The 7,348-nt window shown below is 60.4% G+C and overlaps 2 long non-coding RNA genes across 2 annotated transcripts; one reads left to right on the top strand and one right to left on the bottom strand.

Moving 5' to 3' along the window:
• The first annotated feature begins 2,694 nt into the window (after positions 1 to 2,694).
• On the top strand, positions 2,695 to 3,601 carry LOC125321002. Its single transcript, XR_007201383.1, has 2 exons — positions 2,695 to 2,844; positions 2,973 to 3,601. It is a non-coding gene; the product is annotated as an uncharacterized LOC125321002 (long non-coding RNA).
• Positions 3,602 to 4,715: 1,114 nt separating this feature from the next.
• On the bottom strand, positions 4,716 to 6,919 carry LOC125320999. The gene is made up of 7 exons (XR_007201378.1): positions 6,881 to 6,919; positions 6,165 to 6,203; positions 6,020 to 6,046; positions 5,672 to 5,707; positions 5,522 to 5,557; positions 5,277 to 5,342; positions 4,716 to 4,855 (listed from the first exon to the last, which is right to left on the bottom strand). It is a non-coding gene; the product is annotated as an uncharacterized LOC125320999 (long non-coding RNA).
• Between the last annotated feature and the right edge of the window lie 429 nt (positions 6,920 to 7,348).

Genomic DNA, 7,348 nt, shown 5'->3' with positions numbered 1-7,348 from the left:
ACATGGAGCTGGGGACATGGAGAGGACATGGAGATGGTGGTGGGGTCATGGGGATGGGGGTGGTAACCAGCAGGAGATGGTCACGGTGACAGCAGGTCATGGAGGTGACACAGAGGTGGTCAATGTCACCTGGAGGTGGTGGTGGGGACATGGGGACAGTGGTGGGATGAGGGATCAGATGGTTGAGGGGACCAGGAAATGATGAGGGGAGCAGGGACGGAGGAGACAGGGTCAAGGACACCTGGAGATTGTGGAGGTGACCAGGACATGGTGATGGCACATGTGGAGGGGACAGGGAGGAGGTGGAGGAGACAGGAAGATGGAACTGAGGACGTGGAGATGGTCAGTGTCATGTGCAGAGGGTGGTGGGGACGTGGGAAGGACGTGAAGGGGGGATATGGGGATGTTCAAGGTGAACAGGACATGGTGGTGGGACATGAGGAGGGGACAGGGAGATGGTGGTGGGGACAGGGAGATGGTCAAGACCAGCTGGAGGTGATCAAAGGGACACAGGAAGGGAGTGAGAGAGGACAGGGAGGAGATGGAGGTGACCATGGACCCTAAAGGTGACCATGGAGGTGACCCATGAGCAGAAGGCAGGGTTCGGGTGGGACACAGGGCCATGGGAATGGGGGGATTGGGGATGGTGGGACATGGGGCTGTGGGGACATGGGGACACGTCCTGCCCCTCCCCTCCCCTTCCAGGTAGTTCCTGGCGATGAACTTGAGGGTCTTGCCCAGGAGGATGATGGCGAACGAGATCTTGAGCACCATCAGCCAATGTGGCATCAGCGACAGCGGCGTCAGCTTGAGCGTCATCTGGGGGGACATCGGGGGACAAAGGGTGGAACCCCTTGGCCAGCAACCCAAACCCCATGGCCACCAAACCCAATGGCCACCACCCCAATATCCATGGCCACAGACTCCACACTCATGGCCACTAGACCCATGTTCAGCACCCCTGTGGCCACCAACCCCCACCCCTTCCCTGGCCAGCAGACACCATGGCCACCAGCCTTATGGCCACAAACTCCACAGCCACCAACTCTGATGGTAACCAGCCCCTCCATGGCCACCGCCACAATCCCTATAGCCACCAACTCCCCATGGCCACCAGACCCACATCTTGATGCCCACCAGCCCCATGATGACCTCCCCGAAGGCCGTCAACCGTCTCTCCATGGCCACCATCTTGGTGGCCACCAACCCCTATGACCATAATATTGATGGCCACCAGCCCCCCCAAGGCCATCAATCTCCCCATGACCGCCCTCTTGATGACCACCAACCCCATGGCCACCAGCCCCACAGCCACCGTCCTGGTGGCCATCCTGCCCCGTGTCCCTCCTGTGTCTCCCTCTGACACGCAGGGGGTCAACGGAGAGGACGAGGAAGGGCAGGGACATGGAGAGGCAGATGGAGCCCATCAGCCAGATGTTCACCCAGCGTGGCATCCAGGCCAGTGACTGGTTCTCTGACAGGCTGTGGGGGACATGGGGACATTGGGGGATCACCATGGGGGGAGCGATTGGGAGGTCATCATGGGGAGGGACATGGGGGGACACGGTGGGAACAGAGGACGGATGGAGCCCATCAGCCGGATGTTTACCCAGGGCAGCATCTGGTTCTCTGACAGGTTGGGAGGGACATTAAGCGGTCGGTCACCCTGGGGGGGAACAGGGGGATGAGGGACACCACCAGGACACAGGGGGACATGGTGGTGGGAGACATCTGGACCGGGGATTGGTTCTCCCAAGAGGCTGGGGGGTACATCAGGGACATCTGGGGGTCACCATGGGGGTGGGGCACACAGCGGGACATGGACAGGGGATGGAAGGTGGGAGAGAGGGGTGGGTCACCATGGGGGAGGACATGGGGGGACACATTGAGGGAACACAGGGGCATCATGGAAGGGATGGTGGTGATGGTGATGATGGTGGTGGTGGTAGTCGTGTGATGATAACGATGGAGTTGGGTGATGAAGATGGTGGTGGTGGTGGTGATCATGGTGTTGAGTGATGAAATGTTGATGAAGATGATGATGGGTGATGATAATGGAGGTGATGGTGGCGTGTGGATGATAGTAATGACGATGATGGTGACAGTGGTGGTGATGATGATGGTGTTGTCAGTGTCACGGTGATGGTGTTTATTGTGTTGAGTGGTGATGGTTGTGTTGGAGCTGACGGTGGTGATGATGGTGTTGGTGATGGAGTTCACCATAGTGTGGCTGACAGCATGAGTGATGAAGATGAGGTACGTGGTGGTGATGATGGCCATGATGATGGTGTGAGTAGTGTCATGGTGATGGTGTCAATGGTGTGGGTGATGAAGAGGAAGGTGATGATGAAGAAGACGACAGTGATGATGGTGCTGTTGGTGTTGTGGTGATGGTGTTGATGGTGTTGGGTGATGATGATGGAGGTGTGGGTGATGATGCTGCTGATGATGTGGGGGATGAGGGTGATGGCGTGGGTGGCTGTGGTGATGAAGATGATGGTGATGATGAAGGCCTCCCCCGCTACTTGTTGAGGGCATTGCACATCTCGATGGGGACCAGCACCGACAGCGCCGTCGGCACCGGAGCCTCAAAGATGTCGCAGTCCAGACCCTCAAAGACCACGTTGTGCCCTGGGACCTGCATGAAGTGGGGCTGGGGGGTCGCCAGGGGGCCCCTGGGGGGAGGAAGCCTTGGGGACACCCAGAGGGCTGGGGAGGCTCCACTGGTGTCGGGATTAAGGAGCAGCAGCTGCCCCTCCCAAACACTGTCACCGCAGGAGGACTTTGCCATGAGACGAGTGCAGGACGGAGCACAGGAAGGCGCTGACTCCAGGCCTGGCAGAGGTGAGATCTGGTCGGCACATCCTGGGAAATACATCCCCACAAAAATTCCCACTGTGGCACAGCACGTAAAGAAGCAGCTGCTCGTGCGCGTCAGCGGCCACACAAAGCTCACCTGAGTTATGGCACAGGCGCTGCTGCCACCACCGAAGCCCCCCGCAACCCTGCCTCGGCCCACAGCTGGACCTTGGGCGGGAAGTTCAGCCCCCGGGGTGGGAAGCTAAGATAAGATCAAGGTAGGACAATTGTCCGGGGGTTATCCCAGACCTCGGTGGAGGTAAACAAAGCTGCGGGAGCAGAATGGATCCCTGGTGGTGGGCAAGGAAAGCCAACCCAGCACTCGTGCTGGAATCATCTCCAGCTGGGTCAAAGGGAATTCCAGAGGGGCAGGTGGCGACCACCAACTCCCGGCCACCGGCCCCAGAAACCTCCGGCTGAAGAGAAGAGACAGCCTGAGCTGGGACTAATTAGCACCCGAGGCCATTGTTTAACCAATGGCATTAAAGAGCTGTGTAGCCCATGAGCACTCATTCCTCAGTTTGCCGAAATGGATAAACAGGGAGAAGTTCAGAATGACCTCAGGACCCCCCAGTACCGAGAAGCGCCGGGGGAAGAAGGACCAACAATGCCTCTGGATCCACGGGTGGTGCTGACCTTGTGACTGATCTCTCTCCCTCCCTTCTCCCTCTCTGCCCACCCTTCCTCCTTTCTCTCCCTCACATTTTATTTTTCGGTAAATTCCATACTATTGACTTTGGCACATGGGCCCATTTGCCCCTAAATTTGGGCAGAGGCACCTCAATAATGGGATCTGAACAGCCGGGGATCCTTTAAGTGGCCTTAACCCCCTCATTCCCAAAGCCATGTGCCCAGGAGTGCTGACCCTTGGGCAGGGGAGCGCTGTCGCTCCCAGACGGACCAGAGGACCCAGGGCTCCAGGCCCCTGTCCGTGATCCACTCCTGCCCTGACCCCAACCTGTGCTTCCTGGGGATTGGGCTCCCAGAGCCCTGGGCAGAACCTGTTTCCTGCTGTGCCCCAAACCTTGGGGGCTCCAGAGGCTGCCCTGGCTGCCCCTTGTCCCTCCCAGCTCCAGGGGGACATTCCGGGGTGTCCCACCCTGCTCTGCCCAGGGCACATGGCGGGGGCAAGGGGATCTCCTGTGCAGAGACCCCTGGGAGCCCCCGGAGTCACTCTGTTCATGGCAGGGGAGGGACCGGAGACTCCCAGGTTGAGAGAGGGACACGGGAACACACACAGGGACACGGGAACACGCACATGGACACGGGAACACGCATAGGGACACGGGAACACACACATAGGGACACGGGAACATGCACATGGATACGGGAACACGCACATGGACACAGGAACACGCATAGGGACACGGGAACACACACATAGGGACACGGGAACACACACATAGGGACACGGGAACACACACATGGACACGGGAACACGCAGGGACACGGGAACACACACATGGACACGGGAACACACAGGGACACAGGGACACGGGAACACGCACATGAACACGGGAACACACACAGGGACACGGGAACACACACAGGGACACGGGAACACACAGGGACACAGGAACACACACAGGGACACGGGAACACGCACATGAACACGGGAACACGCACATGAACACGGGAACACACACATGGGCACAGGAACACACACAGGGACACGGGAACACGCACATGAACACGGGAACACACAGGGACACGGGAACACACACAGGGACACGGGAACACACACATGGACACGGGAACACACAGGGACACGGGAACACACACAGGGACACGGGAACACACACATGGATACGGGAGCACGTACAGGGATACAGGAACACACACAGGGACACACAGAGTTGCTTTGCTGTAGGGGTTTATTGATTACTCCAGGGAAATTCCCAGGGCTCCCAGGGGATCAGGGGGGTTATCCAGGGATGATCATCTCCTCATGCTGCTGGAGGGGGACAGGACGCGAGTGTCACCACCAGTTCCAGTCCTGAAAGACAGAGCCCAAATCATGACCCCCAGTGTCCACTGGGACACAAGAGGGGCCTTGTCCCCACCCCTCTCTCTGCAGGGACCTGCGGCAGGAGAAGGGATTTGGAGCCCCGGATATACCTGGGACAGGACTTGGCTCCTGAGATCCTTGTGGCTCCCAGAGCCCCTCACCCTGGAATTCCCCAAAACCTCCCAGAGCCCTCCCTGCTCCCACAGGGACACTGGGTGTCCCCAGAGCCCCCCAGTGCAAGGAAGCCTTGGGGACAGCTCTGTCCACCTAACCCAGGGACACGGATCAGGGACAGCCCCTGCCACGCCCCTCTGCCATCCTCAAGCTCTGCCCACCCCAGAGGGCTCAGGGATCCGCCCTGGCCCCCGAGGATCTTTTGTGGGGCTGGAGACCCCCCGAGACTTCTCACCAGGGCATCCAGAGGGGCAGCCGGGCATCACTCCCGCAGAAGCTCCACCTGCTCAGCCACGGGGGGCTGGGGAGAAAGACGGGGTTAGAGCAGCACCGGAGGATACTGGGGCATGTTGGGAGATACTGGCGCATGCCGGGGTGTACTGAGGCACAGTGGGGTGTACTGGCGTGCACTGGGATGCCCTGGAGGGTCATGACCATGACAGGGGAGGCTCTGGGCCCAGCAGAACTCTGGGTACCCACCTCAGACCGCTTCACTCGCTGGGTGCCTTTCTTTACCTGTAGAGATGAGGAGATGTCACTGGTCACTGGAGTGTCCCTGGTCCCAGCAAGGCATGGGGGGACCCAACTGGCCCCCAGTTCCCACACTGGTGCCCCAGTTCCAGGACTTACCTCAATGCATCCACCTTGGCCTCCTACTACGCTTATCTGCAGAAGCAGAGCAAAGGTTTCGTCTGGATTGGCCCTTGTGGGGCTCGGGGGGTCACAGGTCACCACTGTCATGGACAAAGAGAAAGGGAAAGAGCACTGGAGGGAAAGAGGAGAGGAAATGGGCTGGGCATGATGCTCTTTGGGGTTGACTGGGGTGCACTGAGAAGGGTGGGAATGCAATGGGCACCCTGGGGAAGGTGCAGCCTTGGGAAGCTCTGTGGTGTACTGGCATGCACTGGGGTGCACTGGGATGCCCATGGCCATGAGGGGGGAGGGCCTGGGCCCAGCAGAAGAACTCAGGGTACCCACCTTTCCATTGCTAAAGCCACCAGCTTCCTGTGGAGAGACCATGAGATGTCACCGGTCACTGGGTTGTCCCCAGTCCTAGTAAAGGCTGGGGGTGACCAAACTGCCCCCCAGTTCCCACACTGGTGCACCCAGCTCCAGCACTTACCCCGGCACATAGAGTTCCACCACTGCCATCAAAGGTGGCCTGGGGAAGGAGAGCAAAACGTTGGTCAGGATTGGCCCTTGTGGGGCTGGGGAGGGACACAGGTGTCCCCAGCCCCCCCCGGTGCATGGCTGTCCCCTGCTCTGAGCAGGGGTTGCCAGGGGATTTGGGGACACACTGCAGGGTGAAAGGCAGTGGACTGAGGGGAAACACTGGATAGAAGACCCTGGGAATCATCCGGGGTGGGGTGGGGAAGAATTTCCCAGTTGGTGCCAGTTCAGCCTGGCTTGGGACTGGACCAGTCCAGCCCAGTTTGGCCAAGTTCAGCCTATTCTGTGCTTTAATGAGTTTGGACCTCTTGGTCCCACTTCAGCCTAGTTTGGGGTTGGCCTTTGTCCTTGGGCGGGAAACAGAGGAGATGCTGGGGAGATGCCCGAGGGGACCGAGAGGATGGGATGGGATGGGATGGGGGACACGGAACGGGATTTGGGGGGAGCCGGCCGGGAAAGCAGTGGGGCCGTCCCAGGGAGGAGCCGAGTCCGACCATCCCGTGGGGAAGCCGGGCTCTGGCACCAGGAGTTTACTTGCGGGAAGGGGAAGGACAGAGGGAATCGTGGGAAGGAGAAAGCGGCACCGCCCGGGGCCGGGGAGCCCGGCGGAGCCCCTGGATTGGGAAGAGCCCCCAGCCCCGAGCCCACCCCGTGGCCTTGGAGCCTCACCTCGGTCTGTGCCGGGAGGCACAGCAGGATGGAGAGGAGCAGGGCCACGCTGAGCACAGCCACCTTCATCTTCCTCTCGCACTGGCCAGCGCTGGCTGAGGCTGCACCGGGCCAGGAGCACCTTTATCCCTGCCGGGACTCCTCCCTGCGCCCTCCCCGACAGCCCCCAGGCCAAAGCCCGGCTTGGCACAGCCCCCAGCCCTGGCCACAAGCCCGGCCCTGGCACAGAGTCCATCCCACCTGTGGCACGCATCCAGCCCCCTTGCCCGGCATCCCTCCAGCTTCCTGCACGGGGCAGCTGCCCCGGGAAGGGCCCAGGCACCTGCAGGGGCCAAGGCGGGCGGGCTGGGAGCCAAAGGCAGCTGGGGACCCTGTGGGGACAACCCCCACTCCAACACCATCCATCCTCCTGCAGCCCCCACAGCCAGAACCCCCGCTGCCCCTTCCCTCCCAGAGCTTTCCCTGTGG

Source organism: Corvus hawaiiensis, unplaced genomic scaffold (assembly GCF_020740725.1).
Source record: "Corvus hawaiiensis isolate bCorHaw1 unplaced genomic scaffold, bCorHaw1.pri.cur scaffold_32_ctg1, whole genome shotgun sequence".
Classification (NCBI taxonomy): Eukaryota; Metazoa; Chordata; class Aves; order Passeriformes; family Corvidae; genus Corvus; species Corvus hawaiiensis.
This window is presented reverse-complemented; position numbering and strand designations above follow the sequence as displayed.